We start from the raw sequence: 23171 nt of genomic DNA on the forward strand, positions 1-23171 counted from the left end.
AAAACATGGAGTGGGGAAAATTTTCCTATTTTATATGAGTCCCTGGCAGAGCAAACAAATGACTAGTTTTAGCCACTGGAAACTTAAGGAGTACAGTTTTAAAGTCCATTGTGAAACAATTTCTATGTAATTCTGTTTAAAACTATTGTGTTCCATTTGATGTTTGTTAATTGCCGAAGGAAAAAGAGTCCTACTTATTTAAAACACAGAAGTCAAGTTCAAGTATAGGAGAAATGTTAGAAAGGAGGGAGTCCCTTTAGAGTGCCTTTATTATATAGATAAGGATGATTGGTGACAAGTCAGATAAAAAGAATGAGACCTAGTGGGCTAAATCATCATCAGAAGAAGCTGGAAGGTGCAGACTGGGAGAAATGAAGAAGGGCTTTCCACCCAAGGAAGAAAGAGTAGTGAATTTTAAGTGAAACTGATTAAAATGCTAGTCAAAGACATAGATCCTTTGAGCTGGGAAAGCATTTAGGGTTAATAGTTTCAAAGTGGAGATTTTTAAACTTTTAGTTTCAGGGGTTCATGTGCAGGTTTGTTACATAAATAAGTTGCATGTCACAAGGGTTTGGTGTATATGTTGTTTTGTCACTCAGATTTGAGCATAGCACCCAATCAGTAGTTTTTTGAATCCTCACACTCCTCTCACCCTCCATCCTCAAGTAGGCCCCAGTGTCTATTGTTTCCTTCTTTGTGTCCATGTGTACTCAATGTTTAGCTCCCACTTATAAGTGAGAACATGTGGTGTTTGGTTTTCTGTTCCTGCATTAGTTTGCTTAGGATAATGGCCTCCAGTCCATCTATATTGCTACAAAAGACATGATCTTATTCTTTCTTATGACTGTGTAGTATTCCATGATGTATATGTACCATATTTTCTTTATCCAGTCTACCATTGATGGGCATTTAGGTTGATTCCATGTCTTTGCTATTGTAAATAGTGTTGCTGCAATGAACATATGCATGCATGTGTCTATATGGTAGAATGATTTATATTCCTTTGGGTATATACCTAATAATGGGATTTCTGGGTCAAATGGTAGTTCTTTAAGAAGTCGTCAAACTGCTTTCCGCAGTGGTTGAACTAATTTACATTTCTGCCAGCAGTGTATAAGCATTCCCTTTTCTCTGCAACTTCACCGCTATCTGTTATTTTTTGACTTTTCAAAAATAGCCATTCTGACTGGTGTGAAATGGTATCTTATTGTGGTTTTGATTTGATGTTGAGCATTTTTTCATATGCTTATTGGCTGCATGTATGTCATATTTTGAAAAGTGTTCATGTCCTTTGCCCACTTTTTAATGGAGTTGTTTATTTTTTGCTTGTTAATTTAAGTTTCTTATAAATTCTGGATATTTACCTTTGTCAGATGCATAGTTTGCAAATATTTTCTCCCATTCTTTGGGTTGTCTATTTACTCTGTTGATAGGTTTTTTTTCCTCTGTGCAGAAGCTCTTTGGTTTAATTAGGTCCCATTTGTCAATTTTTGTTTTTGTTGCAATTGCTTTTGGCATCTTTATCATGAAATCTTTACCAGTTCCTATGTATAGAATGGTATTGCCTAGGTTATCTTCCAAAGCTTGTATAGTTTTGGTTTTACATTTAAGTCTTTAATCCATCTTGAGTTGGTTTTTGCATATGATATAAGGAAACGATCCAGTTTTAATATTCTACATGTGGCTAGCCAGTTATCCCAGCACCATTGATTGAGTAGGGAGTCCTTTTGCCATTGCTTTTTTCAGCTTTGTTAAACATTTGATGCTGGTAGGTGCACAGCATTATTTCTGAGCCCTCTGTTCTGTTCCATTGGTCTGTGTCTGTAATTGTTCCAGTACCATGCTTTTTTGATTACTGTAGCCCTGTAGTATAGTTTGAAGTTGGGTAACAGACTTCACTTAGATTAATCTTGGCAAATGTTTAGGGATGACTTAATTTTAAAAAAATTAGATATAATTTATAGACCATAACATTTACCATTTTAAAACATATATTTTCATGGTTGTACAACCATCACACTATGTAATTTGAGAACATTTTCATCTCCCCACGAAGAAACCTCATACCTATTAGTCACTTCCCAATCCCTGAAATACACTAATCTGCTTTCTGTCTCTTATGGATTTGCCTATTCTGTACATTTCATATAAATAGACTCATATAATATATGGGCTTTGTATCTAGCTTCTTTTACTTAGCAGAATATTTTCAAGGTTCATCCATGTTGTATATATATCAGTGGCCAAATAATATTCTATTGTATGTGTATACCATCTTTTCTTTATTCATCAGCTGATGGGCACTTTTGCAACTTATTCCTCAGCTGATGGGTTGTTTGCAACTTTTTGGCTATTATGAATAATGCTGCTGTGGACATTTGTGTACATTTTTGCATGAACATGTTTTCAATTATCTTGAGTCTAAGAGTAGAATTGCTGGATCATATGGTAGATCTGTGTTTTACTTTTTGAGGGAATCCCAAACTATTTTCTGACTCTACCATTTTACATTCCCACCAGCAGTATATGGAGGTTCTAGTTTCTCCACATCTCTTTATATCCTCTCCAGCACTTGTTATTTTATTATTTTTTACTATAGCTATCCTAGTGAATGTGAAGTGATATCTCATGCTTTTGATTTGCATTTTCTTGATGACTAATGATGCTGAACATCTTTTCTTTTTTTTTTCTTTCTTTTATTTATTTATTATTATTATTATACTTTAAGTTCTAGGGTACATGTGCATAACGTGCAGGTTTGTTACATATGTATACTTGTGGCATGTTGGTGTGCTGCACCCATCAACTTGTCAGCACCCATCAACTCGTCATTTACATCAGGTATAACTCCCAATGCAATCCCTCCCCCCTCCCCCCTCCCCATGATAGGCCCCGGTGTGTGATGTGCTGAACATCTTTTCATGTGATTATTGGCCATTTGTGTATTTTCTTTGGGAAAATTTATTCAAATTCTTTGCCCATTTTAAAATTGGGTTGTCATTTTATTCTTGAGTTGTAAGAATTCTTTGTATGTTCTTGATAGTAGACCCTCATTAGCTGTATGATTTGCAAATATTTTCTCCAAGTCTGTGGGTTATTTTTTTTCACTTTCTGGATAGTGTCCTTTAAAGCACAAATGTTTCTTGTTTTGAAGTCCATGTATCTATTTTTTCTTTGGTTGCTCATGCTTTAGGTGTAATATCTGAGAAATTGTTGCCTAATCTAACATCACAAACATTTACCTCTGTGTTTTCTTCTAGAAGTTTTATAGTTTTAGCCCTTACAATTAGGTCTTTGATCTATTTTGAGTTAAGTTTTGTACATGGCGTGAGATATGGGTACACATTTATTCTTTTGTGTGTAGATATCCGGTTGTCACAGCACCATTTGTTGAAAAGACTGTTCTTTCCTCACTGAATTGTCTTGGTACCCTTGTCTTGCTACCGTTGTCGAAAATCAATTAGTCAGTTGTTTTTTACATGTATATAGTCTTATTTCTGGACTCTTAATTCTGTCCTGTTGATCTATATGTCTATTGTAGGCCAGTACCACAGTGTTTGAATTACTATAGTTTTGAAGTAAGCTTAAAATAATTAAGTACGAGTCCTGCAACTTTGTTCTTTTTCAAGATTGTTTTTGCTATTGTAAATTCTTGCATTTTCATATGAACTTTACAGTTACCCTGTCAATTTCTACAAATAGGTAGTTGGAATTTCAATAGGGATTGCATTGAATTGGTAGATCAATTTGGGGAGTATTGAGGCTTCCAATACATGAAGACAAAATGTGTTTCCATTTGTTCTTTAATTCCTTTCAATGAAGTTTTATAGTTTCATGTGTACAAGTCTTGCACTTATTCTGTTCTGCACATGTACTCCAATAGTATATTCTTTTTATACTATTGGATTGTTTACTTCATTTCATTTTCAGATTGTTCGTTGTGAATGTGTAGAAATACAACTGATTTTTTATATATTGATCTTCTATAACCTTGCTAAACTCATTTATTAGCTGGTATGTGTGTGTATGTGTGTTGGGGGGGTGTTTGTGTGTATGTTTGTATTCCTTAGGATTTTCTACATACAGGATCATGTCACTTTGCAAATAAAGATAATATTTTCCTTCTTCCGTTATAATCTGGATGCAGTTTATTTTACTTTCTTGTTTGATTTCCCTGTAGTGTAGAACCTCCAGTACAATCTTAAATAGAAATGGTGAAAGTAGATATTCTTGTCTTATTCCTGATTTTAGAGGAAAACTTTCAGTCTTTCACCATTAAGTATGATGTTACTTATGTTTTTTTTAAAATTCTATTTTAAGTTCTGGGGTACATGTGCAGAACGTGTAGGTTTGTTACGTAGGTATACACGTGCCATGGTGGTTTGCTGCACCTATCAACCCATCATCTACATTAGATATTTCTCCTAATGCTATCCCTCCCCTAGCCCCCCGCTCCCCAACAGGCCCCAGTGTGTGATGTTCCCCTGCCTGTGTCCATGTGTTCTCATTGTTCAACTCCCACTTATGAGTGAGAACATGCGGTGTTTGGTTTTCCGTTCCTGTATTAGTTTGGTGAGAATGATGGTTTCCAGCTTCATCCATGTCCCTGCAAAGGACATGAACTCATCCTTTTTTAATGGCTGTATAGTATTCCATGGTGTATATGTGCCCCATTTTCTTTATCCAGTCTGTCATTGATGGGCATTTGGGTTGGTTCCAAGTTTTTGCTATTGTGAATAGTGCCACAATAAATATAAGTGTGCATGTGTCTTTATAGTAGAATGATTTATAATCCTTTGGGTATATACCCAGTAATGGGATTGCTGGGTCAAATGATATTTCTAGTTCTAGATCCTTGAGGAATCGCCACACTGCCTTCCACAATGGTTGAACTAATTTACACTCCCACCAACAGTGTAAAAGCGTTCCTATTTCTCCACATCCTCTCCAGTATCTGTTGTTTCCTGACTTTTTAATGATCGCCATTCTAGCTGGCGTGAGATGGTATCTCATTGTGGTTTTGATTTGCATTTCTCTAATGACCAGTGATGATGAGATTTTTTTCATATGTTTGTTGGCTGCATACATGTCTTCTTTTGAGAAGTGTCTGTTCATATCCTTTGCCCACTTTTTGATGGGGTTGTTTTGTCTTGTAAATTTAAGTTCTTTGTAGATTCTGGATATTAGCCCTTTGTCAGATGGGTACATTGCAAAAATTTTCTCCCATTCTGTAGGTTGCCTGTTCACTCTGATGACAGTTTCTTTTGCTGTGCAGAAGCTCTTTAGTTTAACTAGATCCCATTTGTCAATTTTGGCTTTTTGTTGCCATTGCTTTTGGTGTTTTAGTAATGAAGTCTTTGCCCATGCCTATATCTTTGAATGGTATTGGCTAGGTTTTCTTCTAGAGTTTTTATGGTTTTAGGTCTAACATTTAAGTCTTTAATCCATCTTGAGTTAATTTTTGTATAAGGTGTAAGGAAGGGGTCCATTTTCAGTTTTCTGCATATGGCTAGCCAGTTTTCCCAACACCATTTATTAAATAGGGAATCCTTTCCCCATTGCTGTTCTTGTCAGGTTTGTCAAAGATCAGATGGTTGTAGATGTGTGGTGTTATTTCTGAGGCCTCTGTTCTGTTCAGTTGGTCTATATATCTGTTTTGGTATTATTACCAGGCTGTTTTGGTTACTGTAGCCTTGTAGTATAGTTTGAAGTCAGATAGTGTGATGCCTCCAGCTTTGTTCTTTTTGCTTAGGAATTGTCTTAGGTTTGCAGGCTCTTTTTTGGTTTCATATGAAATTCAAAGTAGTTTTTTTCCCAATTCTGTGAAGAAAATCAGTGGTAGCTTGATGGGGATAGCGCTGAATCTATAAATTACTTTGGGCAGTATGGCTTTTTCATGATATTGATTCTTCCGATCCATGAGCGTGGAATGTTTTTTCATTTATTTGTGTCCTCTCATTTCCTTGAGCAGTGGTTTGTAGTTCTCCTTGAAGAGGTCCTTCGCATCCCTTGTAAGTTGGATTCCTAGGTATTTGATTCTCTTTCAGCCATTGTGAATGGGAATTCACTCATGATTTGGCTCTCTGTTTGTCTGTTACTGGTGTAAAGGAATGCTTGGGTTTTTAATAGATGACTTTTATCAGTTTGAGGAAGTTCCCCACTATTGCTTGTTTGCTGAGTGCTTTTTTCTTTTAAAATTACAATAGGTTATTGGTTTTTGCCAAATGTTTTTTCTGCATGTATCAAAATGATCATATGTCTATTTTACCATTTATTGTATTAATAATGTGTTGGATTATTGCATTAATATAGTATACTACATTTATTTTTATTTGTTGAACCTACCTTGTATTTCTGAGATCAGTTCCACTTGGTCTTAGTGTGTATCCTTTTTATATGCTGCTGAATTCAGTTGGCTAGTATTTTGTTGAGGACTTTTGCATTTATACTCACAAGGGAAATTGGTCTATAAAAGTTGTGTGTGTGTGTGATGTCTTTGACTGGTTTTGGTATCACTGTAGTACTGGCCTCAGTCTAATCACTTTATTTTTGAAAGATAGTTTTGCTGGATTTAGAATTCTTGGTTGTTAGGTTGTTTTTTTTTCCTTTCAGAACTTTGAATATATTGGCCACATGTGGTGGCTCATGCCTGTAATCCCAGTACTTTCGGAGGCCAAGGCAGGCAGATCACTTGAGTCCAGGTGTTCGAGACTAGCCTGGGCAATATGGTGAGTCCCCATCTCTACAAAAATTAGCTGGACATGGTGGCATGTGCCTGTAGTCCCAGCTACTCAGGAGGCTGAGGTGGGAGGATCACTTGATCCCAGAGAGGTCAAGGCTGCAGTGAGCTGTGATTATGCTACTACACTCCAGCCTGGGTGACATAGTTGGACCCTGTCTCAAGAAACAGAAAAAGAAAGAACTTTGAACATATCATCCAATTTCCTTCTGGCCTCCATGGTTTCTGTTGACAATTTAGTTGTTAATCTTTTGGAGGATATTGAGGATCCCTTGTATGTGATGAGTTGCTTCTCTCTCACTGCTTCAAGATTCTCTTTGATTTTGGTTTTTGACAGTTTGAATAATATATGTCTAGGTATGATCTTTTTGAGTTTATCCCACTCAGAGTTTTTTTGAGCTTCTTGGATGTGCAGACTAATGTTTTTCACTAAATGTAGAAATTTTTGGCCATTATTTCTTCAAGTATTATTTCTTCCCCTTTATGTTTCTTCTCTCCCTTGGGTTATGCATATGTTGATACATTGATGGCATCCCACAAATGTCTCTGAATCTATGTTTTTATTTATTTGTTTGTAATACGTGGAATTATTATAATGAGTATCAATAACATACAAAAATAAGAAATACTGATAATTTTGTATGCTATGCAAAACTATTCATACATGATTAGAAGTCAATGCTTCCTCTAAAAACTGACATGGTAAAAGTAATTACTTGTTTCCTTAATTTGGGGGATGCTACCTAACATTAAAAAAATGAAATATCACACAGGCTTATTTTAAAAAAATAATTTTTACATGATTGTCCCATCCTAGAGGCAAGATCAGAATTAATTAACATCAGTAGAGATTCTTTAAACACATTACATTTTATAAAGTACCTTCTGGGTGACATTATTTGCTATTATACAAGACAGACGGGGAATAAACTAAATTCAAGTCTAACAGAAGCACCAGCAATTAAAATTGTTTTCAAATAATTTACAAATACATGTACTGCATAAATTCATTTTTTGCACACAATACACAGCATTAGATTTATAAGAAAGACAAAGTGTATGGCAAAGTTAAATTAGAGGATAATTGCAGTTGTTTGTGAGTGTTCCTTCCCTCTATAATTTGCATATGGTCATATACGTGGGATTTCTTTCAGCAATCTCCTAAAAAATCAAGTTTACTTCTTTTTTTTTTTTGTCCTTCCTTTTTCTTTTCTTTCTTTTCTTTTTTTTCCAAAAAGTTTTTTTAAATTATACTTTAAGTTCTAGGGTACGTGTGCACAACATGTAGGTTTGTTACATAGGTATGCATGAGCCATGTTGGTTTGCTGCACCCATTAACTCGTCATTTATATTAGGTATTTCTCCTAACGCTATCCCTCCCCCAACCCCTCACTCCACGACAGGCCCCGGTATGTGATGTTCCCCGCCCTGTGTCCAAGTGTTCTCATTGTTCAGTTCCCACCTATGAGTGAGAACATGTGGTGTTTGGTTTTCTGTACTTGTGATAGTTTGCTGAGAATGATGGTTTTCAGCTTCATCCATGTCCCTGCAAAGGACATGAACTCATCCTTTTTTATGGTTGCATAGTATTCCATGGTATGTATGTGCCACATTTTCTTTATCCAGTCTATCATTAATGGACATTTGGCTTGGTTCCAAGTCTTTGCTATTGTGAATAGTGCCACAATAAACATACGTGTGCATATGTCTTTATAGTAGCATGATTTATAATCCTTTGGGTATATAACCAGTAATGGGATTGCTGGGTCAAATGGTACTTCTAGTTCTAGATCCTTGAGGAATCGCCACACTGTCTTCCACAATGGTTGAACTAATTTACACTCCCACCAACAGTGTAAAAGCATTCCTATTTCTCCACATCCTCTCCAGTATCTGTTGTTTCCTGACTTTTTAATGATCGCCATTCTAGCTGGCGTGAGATGGTATCTCATTGTGGTTTTGATGTGCATTTCTCTAATGACCAGTGATGATGAGATTTTTTTCATATGTTTGTTGGCTGCCTAAATGTCCTCTTTTGAGAAGTGTCTGTTCATATCCTTTGCCCACTTTTTGATGGGGTTGTTTGTTTTTTTCTTGTAAATTTGTTTAAGTTCTTTGTAGATTCTGGATATTAGCCCTTTGTCAGATGGGTACATTGCAAAAATTTTCTCCCATTCTGTAGGTTGCCTGTTCACTCTGATGATAGTTTCTTTTGCTGTGCAGAAGCTCTTTAGTTTAATTAGATCCCATTTGTCAATTTTGGCTTTTGTTGCCATTGCTTTTGGTGTTTTAGTCATGAAGTCCTTGCACATGCCTATGTCCTGAATGGTATTGGCTAGGTTTTTTTCTAGGGTTTTTATGGTTTTAGGTCTAACATTTAAGTCTTTAATCCATCTTGAGTTAATTTTTGTATAAGGCATAAAGAAGGGATCCAGTTTCAGCTTTCTACAAATGGCTACCCAGTTTTCCCAGCACCATTTATTAAATAGGGAATCCTTTTCCCATTTCTTGTTTTTGTCAGGTTTGTCAAAGATCAGATGGTTGTAGATGTGTGGTGTTATTTCTGAGGCCTCTGTTCTGTTCCATTGGTCTATATCTCTGTTTTGGTACCAGTACCATGCTGTTTTGGTTACTGTATGTACTATACTGTAGTATAGTTTGAAGTCAGATAGTGTGATGCTTCCAGCTTTGTTCTTTTTTGCTTAGGATTGTCTTGGCAATGTGGGCTCTTTTTTGGTTCCATATGAACTTTAAAGTAGTTTTTTCCAATTCTGTGAAGAAAGTCATTGGTAGCTTGATGGGGATGGCATTGAATGTATAAAATTACCTTGGGCAGTATGGCCATTTTCACGATATTGATTCTTCCTATCCATGAGCATGGAATGATCTTCCATTTGTTTGTGTCCTCCTTTATTTCGTTGAGCAGTGGTTTGTAGTTCTCTTTCGAGAGGTCCTTCACATCCCTTGTAAGTTAGATTCCTAGGTATTTTATTCTCTTTGAAGCAATTGTGAATGGGAGTTCAGTCATGATTTGGCTCTCTGTTTGTGTGTTATTGGTATATAAGAATGCTTGTGATTTTTGCACACTGATTTTGTATCCTGAGACTTTGCTCAAGTTGCTTATCAGCTTAAGGAGATTTTGGGCTGAGACTATGGGGTTTTCTAAATATACAATCATATCATCTGCATACAGGGACAATTTGACTTCCTCTTTTCCTAACTGAATACTCATTTCTTTCTCTTGCCTGATTACTTTGGCCAGAACTTCCAATACTATGTTGAATAGGAGTGGTGGCCTGTCTTGTGCAGGTTTTCAAAGGGAATGCTTCCAGTTTTTCTGCATTCAGTATGATACTGGCTGTGGGTTTGTCATAAATAGCTCTTATTATTTTGAGATATGTTCTATGAATACCTAGTTTACTGAGTGTTTTTAGCATGAAGGGCTGTTGAATTTTGTCAAAGACCTTTTCTGCATCTATTAAGATAATCATATGGTTTTTGTCATTGGTTCTGTTTATGTGATAGATTACATTTATTGATTTGCATATGAACCAGGCTTGCATCCCTGGGATGAAGCCGGCTTGATCATGGTGCATAAGCTTTTTGATGTGCTGCTGGATTCCATTTGCCAGTATTTTATTGAGGACTTTAGCATTGATATTCATCAGGGATATTGGTCTAAAATTCTCATTTTTTTGTTGTGTGTCTGCCAGGCTTTGGTATCAGGATTATGCTGGCCTCATAAAATGAGTTAGGGAGGATTCTCTCTTTTCCTGTTGAATGAAATAGTTTCAGAAGGAATGGTACCAGCTCCTCTTCGTACCTCTGGTAGAATTCAGCTGTGAATCCATCTGGTCCTGGACATTTTTTGGTTGGTAGGCTATTTATTATTGCCTCAATTTCAGAGCCTATTATTGGTCTATTCAGAGATTCAGCTTCTTCCTGGTTTAGTCCTGGGAGGGTGTACGTGTCCAGGAATTTATCAATTTCTTCTAGATTTTCTAGTTTATTTGCATAGAGGTGTTTATAGTGTTCTCTGATGGTAGTTTGTATTTCTGTGGGATTAGTGGTGATATCCCTTTTATCATTTTTTATTGTGTCTATTTGATTCTTCTCGCTTTTCTTCTTTATTAGTCTTGCTAGCAGTCTATCAATTTTGTTGATCTTTTCAAAAAACCAGCTCTTGGATTCATTTGTTTTTTTGAAGGGTTTTTTGTGTCTCTATCTCCTTCGGTTCTGCTCTGATCTTAGTTATTTCTTGCCTTCTGCTAGTTTTTGAATGTGTTTGCTCTTGCTTCTCTAGTTCTTTAAATTGTGATGTTAGGGTGTCAATTTTAGATCTCTCCTGCTTTCTCTTTTGGGCATTTAGTGCTATAAATTTCCCTCTACACACTGCTTTAAATGTGTCCAGAGATTCTGGTATGTTGTGTCCTTATTCTCATTGGTTTCAAAGAAAATGTTTATTTCTGCCTTCATTTCGTTATTTACCCAGTAGTCATTCAGAAGTAAGTTGTTCAGTTTCTATGTACTTTTGTGGTTTTGAGTGAGTTTCTTAATCTTGACTTCTAATTTGATTGCTCTATGGTCTGAGAGACAGTTTGTTGTGATTTCTGTTTTTTACGTTGTCTGAGGAGTGCTTTACTTCCAACTATGTGCTCAATTTTGGAATAAGTGTGATGTGGTGCTGAGAAGAATGTATATTCTGTTGATTTGGGGTGGAAAGTTCTGTAGATGTCTATTAGGTCGGCTTGGTGTAGAGCTGATTTGAAGTCCTGGATATTCTTGTTAACCTTCTGTCTCGTTGATCTGTCTACTATTGACAGTAGGGTGTTAAAGTCTCCCATTATTATTGTATGGGAGTCTAAGTCTCTTTGTAAGTCTCTAAGGACTTGCTTGATGAATCTGGGTGCTCCTGTATTGGGTGCATATATATTTAGGATAGTTAGCTCTTCTTGTTGAATTGATCCCTTTACCCTTATGTAATGGCCTTCTTTGTCTCTTTTGATCTTTGTTGGTTTAAAGTCTGTTTTATCAGCGTCTAGGATTGCACCCCCTGCTTTTTTTTTTCCCCCATTTGCTTGGTAGATCTTCCTCCATCCCTTTTTTAGAGCCTATATGTGTCTCTGTGTGTGAGATGGGTCTCCTGAATACAGCACACTGATGGGTCTTGACTCTTTATCCAATGTGCCAGTCTGTATCTTTTAATTGGGGCATTTTAGCCCATTTACATTTAAGGTTAATATTGTTATGTATGAATTTGATCCTGTCATTATGATTGTAGCTGGTTATTTTGCCTGTTAGTTGATGCAGTTTCTTACTAGCATCGATGGTCTTTACAATTTGGCATGTTTTTGCAGTGGTTGGTACCGGTTGTTCCTTTCCGTGTTTAGTGCTTCGCCTTCAGGAGCTCTTGTAGGGCAGGCGTGACAAAATCTCTCAGCATTTGCTTGTCTGTAAAGGATTTTATTTCTCCTTCACTTGTGAAACTTAGTTGGCTGGATATGAAATTCTGGGTTGAAAATTCTTTTAAGAATGTTGAATATTGGACCCCATTCTCTTCTGGCTTGTAGAGTTTCTGCCGAGAGATCTGCTGTTAGCCTGATGGGCTTCCCTTTTTGGGTAACGTGACTTTTCTCTCTGGCTGCCCTTAACATTGTTTTCCTTCATTTCAACCTTGGTGAATCTGACAATTATGTGTCTTGAGATTGCTCTTCTCAAGGAGTATATTTGTGGTATTCTCTGTATTTCCTGAATTTGAATGTTGGCCTGCCTTGCTAGGTTGGGGAAGTTCTCCTGGATAATATCCTGCAGAGTGTTTTCCAACTTGGTTCCATTCACCCTGTCACTTTCAGGTACACCAATCAATCGTAGATTTGATCTTTTCACATAGTCCCATATTTCTTGGTGGCTTTGTTTGTTTCTTTTTACTCTTTTTTCTCTAAACTTCTCTTCTCGCTTTATTTCATTAATTTGATCTTCAATCACTGATATCCTTTCTTCCACTTGATAGAATTGGCTACTGAAGCTTGTGTATGCGTCACGTAGTTCTCGTGCCATGGATTTCAGCTCCATCAGGTCATTTAAGGTCTTCTCTACACTGTTTATTCTAGTTAGCCACTCGTCTAATCTTTTTTCAAGGTTTTTAGCTTCCTTGTGATGGGTTCAAACATCCTCCTTTAGCTCGGAGAAGTTTGTTATTACTGACCTTCTGAAGCATACTTCTGTCAACTTGTCAAAATCATTATTCATCCAGCTTTGTTCCGTTACTGGCAAGAAGCTGCGATCCTTTAGAAGAAAAGAGGTGCTCTGGTTTTTAGAATTTTCAGCTTTTCTGCTCTGGTTTCTCTCCATCTTTGTGGTTTTAATCTACCTTTGGTCTTTGATGTTGGTGAGCTACAGATGGGATTTTGGTGTGGATATCTTTTTTGTTGATGTTGATGCTATTCTTTCTGTTTGTTAGTTCTCTTTCTTACAGTCAGATCCCTTAGCTGCAGGTGTGTTGGAGCTTGCTGGAGGTCTACTCCAGACCCTGTTTGCCTGAGTATCACCAGCGGAGGCTGCAGAACAACAAAGATTACAGAACAGTAAATATTGCTGCCTGATCCTTCCTCTGGAAGCTTTGTTCCAGAGGGTCACCCACCTGTGTCAGGTGTCAGTCAGCCCCTTACTGGGAGGTGTCTCCCGGTTAGGCTACACGGGGTCAGGGACCCACTTGAGGAGGCAGTCTGTCCATTCTCAGAGCTCACATGCTATGCTGGGAGAACCACTCCTCTCTTCACACTGTGAGACAGGGACGTTTAAGTCTGCAGAAGTTTCTGCTGCCTTTTGTTCAGCTATGCCCTGCCCCCAGAGGTGGAGTCTACAGAGGCAGCAGGCCTCTCCCTGTGCCAGGTTGCTGCCTTGCAGATCGATCATTGCTGTGCTAGCAGTGAGCAAGGCTCCATAGGCATAGGACCTACTGAGCCAGGCGGGGGATATAATCTCCTGGTGTGCCGTTTGCTAAGACCATTGGAAAAGCACAGTATTTAGGCGGGAGTGTCCTGTTTTTCCAGCTACAGTCTGTCACAGCTTCCCTTAGCTAGGAAAGGGAAATCCCTCAACCCCCGTGCTTGCCAGGTGAGGTGATGCCCTGCTCTGCTTCGGCTTACCCTCTGTGGGCTACACCCACTGTCCAACCGGTCCCAGTGAGATGAACCAGGTACCTCAGTTGGAAATGCAGAAATCACACGTCTTCTGCATTGATCACACTGGGGGCTGTAGACCAGAGCTGTTCCTATTTGGCTATCTTGGAATGGGATCCTATGTATTTTTTTTTAATTGTTTGCTTTTTGTCCCTCAAACTAGCTAATCTCAATTAATCAATCTTCAAGTTTACTATCTCTTCTGCCTGCTCAAAACTGCATTTGAGCCACTCTAGTGAAGTTTTCATTTCAGTTATTATGCTTTTCAACTCCAGAATTGCTATTTAATTTTAAAAAATAGTTTATATATTACTAAGGTTTGAATGTGTCTCCCAAAAGTTTATGTGCTGGAAAGTTGTCATTGTAACAGTATTAAGAGGTAGGACCTTTAAGAGCTGATTAGGTCATAAGAGCTCTGCCCTCATGAGTATATTAATGCTATTATCATGGTTTATTTATTACAGCAGTGGGGCTCCTGATAAAAAGATGAGTTTGGCCTGATTTCCTTACTCTCTCGCGTGCTTGCTCACCATGTCATGCCTTCCACTGTGAAATGATCTTCACCAGGTGCTAGTGCCATGCTCTTCGACTTCCTAGTCTCTAGAACCATGAGCCAAATAAACTTCTGTTCTTTAGAAATTATTCAGCCTGTGGTATTCTGTTATAGCCGCAGAAAATAGACTAAAACATATGTTTATTGATCATCTTTATTGGTGGAATATAGTTATACCTTTATACTTTCTTTTAGTTCTTTTCTTTTTTCTTTTTCTTTTTTTTTTTTTTTTGGGAGCGGGGATAGGTTCTTGCTCTGTCACCCAGGCTGGAGTGTAGCAGTGTGATCATAGCTCACTGAAGCCTCAAACACCTGAGCTCAAGTAATCCTCCCACCTTAGTCTCCCAAGTAGCTTAGACCAGATGTGCATGCCACCATGCCTGGCTGATTCTTTACGTTACTATAGATAGGGTCTAGCTGTGTTGCCAAGGGTGGTCTTGAACTCCTGGGATCAAACAATTCTTCCTCTTCAGCCTCCCAGAGTGCTGGGTTTATAGGCATGAGCCACCGTGCCCAGCCTCTTTTAGTTCTTTAGACATAGTTTCCTTCAGCACTTTGAACATATTTAAAACAGTTCATTTAAAGTCTTTGTCTAGTAAGTTCAACATTTGGGTCTCCTTAGGGCAGTTTCTACTGATTGCTTCGTTTTCCTTCTATATGGACCATGCTTGCTTGTTTTCTTTCCCATATCTCATAATTTTTTTGTTGAAAATTGAACATTTTAAATGTGGCAACTCTGGAAATTAGATACTTTCCCCTCTGCAGTGTGTTTTGTTGCTGCTGGTTGTAGTGGTAGTAATTTGAACTACTTGCCTGAAGACTATGATCTATATTGTTTGTGACCATGGAAGTCTCTACTCGTTTATCTTGGTGGTCAGCTAATGATTGGAAAAGATTTCTTCCAATGCCTAGAAGCAATAAATCACCCATTCTGAGCCGAGGAACTCTACGTGCATGTTGGGGTACACTTGCAGCACTAAGCAAGGTAGTTGACAACTTACCTTAGCCTTCATTTCCTGCTTGTACAGAGCTTCAAGGTCAGCCAGAAACGAGAGTTTAGGAGCTTCTGAAGTCTTTCCTGTGCATGCATATAGCCCTATGTGTGTGTGTAGCCTCCTAGATTCCCAGGAATATGTTGGAGTTTTTCAAAGCCCCTACAGAGATCTCATTTTGCAGCTTTTTCTTTTAAACTTTTTGGTTAGTCTATTGTTGCTCCAAGTGTTATCAACTGCCTTGGGCAACTGTGAAGTTAAAACACCTGCTTGTAATTATTTCCAACAATTACAAATCCCTGGGAAGGAGGCATTTTGTACTGGCAAGCCCTGAGTTAGGCCAAATACAGACTGACTTATAAGTGGGTTATTCCAGGGAACCACTAGATGGTAAAATAATGACAGTTCTTGGGAATGAATATTTGAAAGAGCCCTAGCTCCATTTTCCTTTCCCTGGTAGCTGGTAAGCTGCACCAGGATTGTGGGTTGTTACTTTTCACGATTATTTTTATTGCGGAGACAGAGAGTCAGAGATGGGACTAAGGCAAGTTAAAATGCCACAAAGCTTGTTGTTCCTACTGATATCCATTCATTCACACATGCTTTTTGGGTTACTGCAAGCCTTTAGTTAACATGTAGAGTTATGAAAAAGTTTATTCTGATTTTTTTTTTTTGCCATTTTTTCATTGCTTTTGTGGATGAGAAAAATTTTGGAGATTCTTAATCTGCCATTTTTGCTGATGGTGTTCCACAGCTCAACTTTTAAATATAATTTTTTAGTCTTCGTCTTATTTGAAAATTTTGAGCCATTTGGCTTTTGACCAATCTTCCCTTCAAGAAATGACCTCCTTGCTGCCTTTATGGACACCCTTTCCGTTCTTCAGTCTTCAGTCCACTGAAGACTTCCTCTGATTATCCTTTAGAAATTAATGTTACTCAGAATTCTGTTCTTGGCTCTCTTGTTTCCATTCTACATATCCTTCCTGGATGATCTCACCTATATGCATGACTTCAGTTGCCTTTTCTATGAAGTAACTCTCTTTCTCTCTCTTTTTTTTTTTTTTTTGAGACCGGGTCTCACTGTGTCACTCAGGCTGGTGTCCAGTGGCATGATCACAGCTCACTACAGCCTCGACCTCCTGGGCTCAGGTGATCCTCCTATGTCAGCCTCCTGAGTAGCTGGGACTACAGGTGTGCCATCACGCCTAGCTAATTTTTGTACTTTTTGTAGAGACAGGGTCTTGCCATAGTGCCCTGACTGGTCTTAAACTCTTGGGCTCAAGCAGTCCACCAGCCTTTGCCTCCCAAAGTGCTAGGATTACAGTCATGAGCCACTGTGCCCAGCCTCTATGAAATAACTCTTAAATTAATAGTTTCTACCTAGATTTCTCCTTATTTCTGGTCCTAAATATCCATTACCTCTTACAATTCCATTTTGGCATAATTAAGACAAAGCAAACTTAGCACATCCCAAACTGAACTGGTTATTTTACTCCAGATCTGTTCTTCCTCCTGTCTTTACTGTCTCAGTAAATGGCTGCCATGTCTCTCAGTTTTCAATGTATTGACTTTTCTCATACCCTCATCATGTCATAACTGATTAGTTACCATGTTTTACCACTATACATCTTATATATCGCTAGAATTTGTCTACTTTCCTCATTCCTGATTTTGCTTTTCTAGTTAAGGCCACAATTTCATCTTGCTTAAAACGATTGTAATGATTTCCCGTCTTCCCATCTCCTGGCTTGTCCTGCTGTCTGTACATTCTCTATACTGAAGGTAGAATGTGCTTTCCAAAAAGCACATTTTATTATGTCATTCTCTCACCTGATAAACAGTGACTAACAACATAAGCACCATCTCTGCCTTCAGGGAGCTTTGAGTATAGTGAAGGACACAAGCAAGGAGGTGACCAAGTACAATTCAGAGTATGGTGTAGTAAGTGTACATAGGAGAGGCTGAGACTCAACCAAGACTCAAGATTTTAAGAGAATTTCAGAGGAGATGATGTCTAAGCTGAGATTTGCAGGAAGAGTAGGAATTATGCAGATGAAGAGAGGAATGGGAAAGAGTGTTCCAGGCTGAGTACACATAAGAAGGCCTAGAGAAAGCACTGGATTCCAGGAAATGAAAGAAGTTCTGTATGTTGGCAAATTTTGTTAAGGAAGTAGTATGAGTTAAGCCTGAAGAATTAAGCTGAGACCGTATCACACAGGCTCCTGTATGTCATGTTAAGGGATCTACTTTAATGTCAGTGCTTTTGGGAGCCACTGAAGTGGTTTTTCTTGGGAAGAAATGTGATCAGATTTGCGTGTTAGAAATAGTATTCTGGCTAGAGTATGGAGAAAGCTTTGGATAATATGGCTTAGATGGAGTCAGGGTGGCCAGTTAGGAAACTCTTGCAGTAATCCAGGCAAGAGATGATAGTGGTGTGGGCTAGGATATGATATTTGGAATAGAGAAAACTGATTGATTTGAGAAGTGTTTTGGAAATAGAATGGACTTGTCAATATTGAATGTGGAAACTGAGGGAGAGGGAGAAGCTAAAGAAAATTGTTTGCATTATTTAGTTAATAAAGCTATCTATTTCAATAGTTATTTAGAATATAAAGCTATTATATGTTTTCAAGTATGTACATATATTACTGACACGAAAGTAGTGTTTTGTAGTTTTCTTTGAAAAATTATGCCTGATGTAAGTGTAAAGACTTAAGCTCCACTAAGTAGACTTTACTGTTCATTTGGCAAAAGCTATACAGCCTAATGACTGAGTCAACTTATTTATTTCTGTGAACCTTGCCTTGTATTTCCTATTGAGATTCAGTGATTAAACTCTGGTCAACTTTGTAGTCAACTTTTTCTTTTCTGTTGTAAGCATAAAGCTACATAAAATCGTTGCTATTAGTTTTCCCAGCTACACAAAGATGTTTCTACTCTGGACTTTTCACAATAAAGCAACCAGCTGAACATTTTTGCAATTTTCTGTTTGTAGTATAGTGGAATATCTGACTAAAGTCTTGCTGATTTTAGGTTCGGTTTGGCTTGGTCACTTTTTAATAAGACAAATTTATATCTACATAACTTTTGTTATCTGGTTAAAAAGTGTGCTTTGAAACAACATTCTTTGACTTTGAAGGCCTGTGTAAAAGTATATACTTTTATCACTAATACATGAAAAGAGAATCATTTATAATTTTTGCAGAAGAGGTCTGGAAACTCATATTTTTAGACTTTCATGTTCTTCTGCATGGACTTTTTGGAAATAATAAACTTATAACCTCTACTTCCCAAATTATTCTGATATTTGTTAAATGGATATGTGGTTGGATACAGTATTGTTCAACAAAAATAGCTTTCAGTTTAATTTTAATCAGAATCATCAATATATTTTTATTTTAGGAAATAAAGGAAAACAATATTATTTTTCAAATGTTACAGAAGACATTTTTAATCTTCATTTTTAAAAGGACATGATGATTTCCTTTTAGAAGAGAAAAATCCCTTGGCACCAAAAGAGAAATCCTCTCTCTTCTCAGTTGCCTTTAAATATCTTGAACCTGTCAGTGAAATTGTATAATCTACTAATAACATGCCTAAGGCTTGTTGCCTTTTCTTGGGCAACAGAATCACCAATTGATGTGCTCTATCGATTTTAATCACACTGTTTTTATAGTTCCATTGCAAGGTTTCAAAAACTCACCAAATAAATAAATCTGTGGATACAGTTGCCTCCTTTCTCTGAAAATGTAATCATATGTATACTATTCCTTCTCAATCAGTTGTTAAGGTATAATATAGATGAGTAATTTTTATTTGATAGACTTTGGTCTTGGCTAAATTAGAATGTTCTCTTTGCTATTCAGAATTTACATATTTAAAATATACAGTTCTTATAAATGTGGTATCTGGGTGCCTTGTAGCATTCAGAATTTAGCTTGACAAGTTGCTCGTAGGCTATTTCATCAAGCCATTCCCTCTACAACTCAGCTGCAAACATCTAGAGCAAGCTCCCATAGGGTTGTATTTTAAGCTAGCTATGAGCTAATTATATGGCAGTTTGTATCTTAGAATCCATGTAGAACAATATTGGAGCATTAGGTTGAGAGATTATGACTGCTAAAATAATTTTCTGATGCTATCATGCATCGGGTTTTGACAGAGTTGCACAACAGTAATAAAAGCCTCCATTTATTAGGAGCTTAAAACATATCAGGACTTTACATATGTGATACCTTATCCCTAAAACAAATATGCCATTCAGATATATATACACACCATCTATATATGTTGCATATGTGAAGACTGAGACCAGGTAGGTTACTAGGTAGGAATTTGAGCGTTGGTCTGACAGTAAAGCTTGGGTTCTTTCTGCTTTAGCATGAGTACAAACATTTCGTTTTAAGTTTGTGTACATGAAAAATAGATGCAAAATTGTCTCAGAAGACTTCTGAGATTTTAATGTTCAATAACTGTTTAGAAACTTGGGGTCTTTAGACTCTCAAATGGTAGAACATTCATGTTCTGTTTCTTAAAATTGGTGTAGCTTTATTGGCAATAGTACTGAATTTGGAGTAGGGGCATTTGCATGTATATATGTATAAAATAAAGAACTTAATATTTCATTGTGGAAGTTATAGTGAGAAGCATTGTTTGGTATTTTTTGTAATTTTGGCACTCATTAGAAATAAGTCATTTTTTCTGTCACATTGAAACATTGACTATAGTGAATTTCTCACTAAATTCTAATATGTTCGTATGGCAGTAGATTTTGATTGATTGTACTGGCTGGAGCCTATTCTTGATACTTTTTAGCTTTACAGTTTATATTTTCAGCAGACATTGATGCCCTGTGCCCCCTCCATTGCAGAGTTTCAATTGCTTGCTGAAGAGTTAGTGTTGAATTTGGTGGTCACTCTCTATTCACTAAAACCTGTGGCTGATTAGGGTCAGTTCTGGCAGTGCCCACCTAAGACTATTCCATTACAGTAGTCTTTTCTTTTTGCAGCTCTTCAGAACAAAAGCCTCATGTCCCACTCCACCCCATCCATCTTTTGTGCCTATTCTTCAGTGAAAAACACTCTTATTTAACCCGAATTTTTTCTGAAAGTGCTTCTTCCCATTTCTCATCCCAGGAGAGAGACCCAACTTTGTCTCTCCTATTGTTCTTGCCTTCAAATGGAAACCACCTCCTTCCATTCATCTGGAACCATAGGCTCTGAGCCCTTGCATGTGCTGGTGTCTCTACTTGGAGAACCTTTCCTTGACTTCTTCACAGGTGACTCCAACTCATTCCTTACAACTTAGTTTGAGTATTACCTGCCCCACGAAACTTCCCCTCAGCAAGTGAGTAATAATGATTTTTAAAGCAATAATATGTATCAGACAAAGTACCAGGAACTTTACAAGTGTTATCTAGTTAGTCTTCACAACAATTACATAGGATAGTTACTGCTGGCTGGGCGCGGTGACTCACACCTGTAATCCCAGTACTTTGGGAAGCCCAGGCAGGTGGATCACGAGGTCAGGAGATTGAGACCATCTTGGCTAACATGGTGAAACCCCCATCTCTACTAAAAATACAAAAAGATTAGTCGGGCGTGGTGGCAGGCGCCTGCTACTCGGGAGGCTGAGGCAGGAGAATGGCGTGAATCTGGGAGGTGGAGCTTGCAGTAAGCCGAGATCGTGCCACTGCACTCCAGCCTGGGTGACAGATCAAGACTCTGTCTCAAAAAAAAAAAAAAAGAAAAAGAAAAAGAAAAAAAGAAAACAAGATAGTTGCTGCTGCTGCTTTGCATACGGGGGAACTGAGCTAATAAGAGATAGGAGTGGAATTCAAACTCTGGTATCTCTCATTCAAAAAATTTATGTGTCCCACTAGATCATGTTACTTCTCTGGCCACTCCATCTTTTGTATCACTTTTATACTTTGTTCATATTTGTTATCATTATCATAATCATTATGAGTGAAGCCTGTGCCTTCATAATCTCCTTATCCCTAATTCAGTCCTTAGTGTATCACAGGTATTAAAGTGTGTACTGGATATATACATAAACTATTAGATGGCTGGATTCTCATTTGGTCTGTTCTCCTGTGGGGCCTCTGATGCTCTTTGCTGGACTCCTAACTGCCCTCTAGATACTCTTACTGATCAGACTTATAGAAAACTTGCCACCGAGTGCCTTTTCTTACTGGGTAGTTCTGGTGCCAGATGTAGTCTTCCCTTATCTTTCCTGTTTTGCTGAATTTAATAGCCATGGCACATTTATTCCTCAGCTATGACATTCTAAATGCTTTTGTTCTGGCTATGAGCCTAGGATTTGTGTGCTGTGGATAAGTGGCTCATCACTGGGATCGAAGGAAACAGGCTCTCCCAGAAAACAAGCATTCTTACTTGAAATTATGTGGCTAGGGAGCCTGGAAAGTTATTTTATGTCTCACATGAATCTTTTTGGTCTTAGCTATTACTTACACGTTTTGTTATGAAAGAAAAACAAACCAGTTATTGTTAGTTACTCTGTCTGCAAAAAGATTGATCTTTTGTTGAATATGAAGATATTAATAATAAGGTTTATTATGACCAATGCCTATAGTTGTTGGGGAGTAGGTAAGGCTAGCAGAAGCCCTTTGGGTTTGACAATATTGTCCATCACCAAAATAAATACTTACGTGTTTATATCCTTTTAGACTCCTGAAAACCAAAAATGTTGACTAGAACATAAGATGGGGGTGCAGTTATAGCATCTTGTCTGATAGGGAGCCTTTCAGAATCAGGTAGAAATTTAGCCTGATTGGAGTCAGGCTGGGTGTAGGGGTTTTGACATTTTGCTCCAAAAGGAAAGCTACAGGATGGAGTGAGGGCTTCATTATGGTGGAGGTGCAGTTTTTGGCCTTGGAGACTTCACAGATACATTCTGACTTCGTTTACATGTCAGGTCATTGGCTGCCTTACACTGGGTACCTGCCTTGTATGTTATATTTGTAAGCTCCAAAACACTGTTTCCATCAATCAGTTAATGACTTTCAATCAATAATCCTTACTTAATGGAGGCCTTTTGTTGGACATAAATGGCAACGTAAATAGGACATGGTTCCTGCCCTGGAGGGGTCACAGTTCAGTGTAGTTTTTGTTGTTGTTTCTGTTTTATTAAATTAATATTATTTCTGCTAAAACTTGAAGACAGGGATTTTGGAATCTGTTGTTGGTATTTTGTTGTAGACTGTTTGGAGTTGTCAAGTTTGCAGTGGTCTGGCTATAAGGGGAAAGTTGCCTGAATCCTTCAATTGTGCTTTCATCCCTTGAACATGATCTTGAGGATCAGAGTGCCTTTCCTCATGTGGAATGAAACATCCAAGTCAGAGTGTTACATTACCCATTTCCTCAGCTAACTACGTAGTTTTCCTGGAAAGTTGCTGGCTTTGGACAGCTCCTCTCTCTCAGTACTCTTGAGAATGTTTGACGTAGAGCACAGGTACTCTTGACTGTGGAATTTTACATTAATATATTTATTAGTGAAAAAGTTTTAATTGGTGCATGATAGTCAAAGCTAGCAGACTTCCCAGATTTACTATTGAATTCCTGGTCTTATTGATCTTTTGCTTATTGGATTAAGATTCCTGAGTATGAGGAGACTATTTTCTTTTCAGCTTCCTGGATGGAGCACAGCAGAGCCTTCCTGTTTGGATCCTTAGAACAGTTTTACTT

The 23171-nt window shown here is 37.7% G+C and overlaps 2 protein-coding genes across 21 annotated transcripts in view; one reads left to right on the plus strand and one right to left on the minus strand.

Moving 5' to 3' along the window:
- RPL27A (ribosomal protein L27a) overlaps positions 1 to 23171 on the minus strand; it is a 288193-nt gene that overhangs the window by 194952 nt on the left and 70070 nt on the right. The gene's annotated exons all lie outside the window — the stretch shown is intronic.
- STK33 (serine/threonine kinase 33) overlaps positions 1 to 23171 on the plus strand; it is a 216665-nt gene that overhangs the window by 94629 nt on the left and 98865 nt on the right. The window lies entirely within an intron of this gene.

The sequence above is a fragment of the Macaca mulatta genome, chromosome 14 (assembly GCF_049350105.2).
Source record: "Macaca mulatta isolate MMU2019108-1 chromosome 14, T2T-MMU8v2.0, whole genome shotgun sequence".
NCBI classification, from domain to species: domain Eukaryota; kingdom Metazoa; phylum Chordata; class Mammalia; order Primates; family Cercopithecidae; genus Macaca; species Macaca mulatta.